Source organism: Austrofundulus limnaeus, unplaced genomic scaffold, assembly GCF_001266775.1.
Source record: "Austrofundulus limnaeus strain Quisiro unplaced genomic scaffold, Austrofundulus_limnaeus-1.0 Scaffold546, whole genome shotgun sequence".
Taxonomy (NCBI): domain Eukaryota; kingdom Metazoa; phylum Chordata; class Actinopteri; order Cyprinodontiformes; family Rivulidae; genus Austrofundulus; species Austrofundulus limnaeus.
This window is the reverse complement of record NW_013952948.1, coordinates 111747-112810: the sequence shown is the minus strand read 5'-3', so window position 1 is coordinate 112810 and position 1064 is coordinate 111747. Positions and strand designations below refer to the sequence as shown.

Here is a 1064-nt window from a genome sequence, read left to right as displayed (position 1 = left end):
TAAATGCTACAAATTCATGTAATATTTACTCATCATTATCTAGTAAAAGTTATTAAGAATATAGTTAAAGATTTGTGAATAAATCAGGTAAATTCTACTTAATTTGATCAAGTATATGTTACAAGATTTAATTGATGATTAATTCATGACGTGTCAGACAGTCCCAGGTCCAGGTCCAGGTCCAGGTCCAGGTCCAGAAGTGGAGCCATGTGTAAATGAGGTTCTAACACTTGACTGGATAAATCAACACGATGGTTCTAGGCTCTCTGCTTGGATCCTATAGAATCTGTAGGACCAGAGACCATGGACCAGAGACCATGGACCAGAGACCATGGACCAGAGACCAGGATCTGTGTCTCACGTCTGTCATCTGAGACAAACAGTGTTAGGCTGGAAGCTGATGGAGCGACGCTAAAGAAACAGAACCGAACCCTGCAGGAGCGACAGTCCAAAGGCCTCCCTCCACCCCTCCCCCACCTCAGCATCAGGACAGGCCCACAGAACGGTACCGGGCCACAAATCACAGCAAACAGAAAGGACATGGACCCAAATGAAAACAGGTGAGCAGAACCATACCGATCTGGACGCTCGGAGATCCACAGAACCCTTCCCCCAGTAAGAATGTGAGCAGGAGCAGCAGCTTCATGGTGCGGTTCGGAACCTGGACTCGATGCCGCATCAGCCTACAGTTGCATGGACCAGTAGCCTACAGCGCTGCCATCACACCTGGTCCAGGTTCAGGACGGATCCAGCTTGGCTCAGAACGGGATCCAGCTCTGCAGAGGCTCGTTTCAGGACGCGACGCACAGGGATGCGCGTGCAGCACCTGATCTCAGAACTGCGGGGGCGCGCTTCGGTACGAAGAAAGCCGAGAGCTTCCGAAGGCTCCATCTGACAGCGACGAACAAGCCTAATGAAGGCACGTGAAGTCTGCTTCAGGCTGTGTGATGTATGAGGTGCCAAATGTGACTTTTAAACGAAGAAAAGAATCTGTGCACTTTCTTTACATTTAGTGCATTTTTCTGATATTTAATGGTAAATGTATATATATATATATATATATA

General features: G+C 47.6%; 1 pseudogene; it reads right to left on the bottom strand.

Annotated features, from left to right (window-relative positions):
• LOC106530681 (glutamate receptor 2-like) overlaps positions 1 to 1010 on the bottom strand; it is an 86937-nt pseudogene extending 85927 nt beyond the window's left edge.
• Between the last annotated feature and the right edge of the window lie 54 nt (positions 1011 to 1064).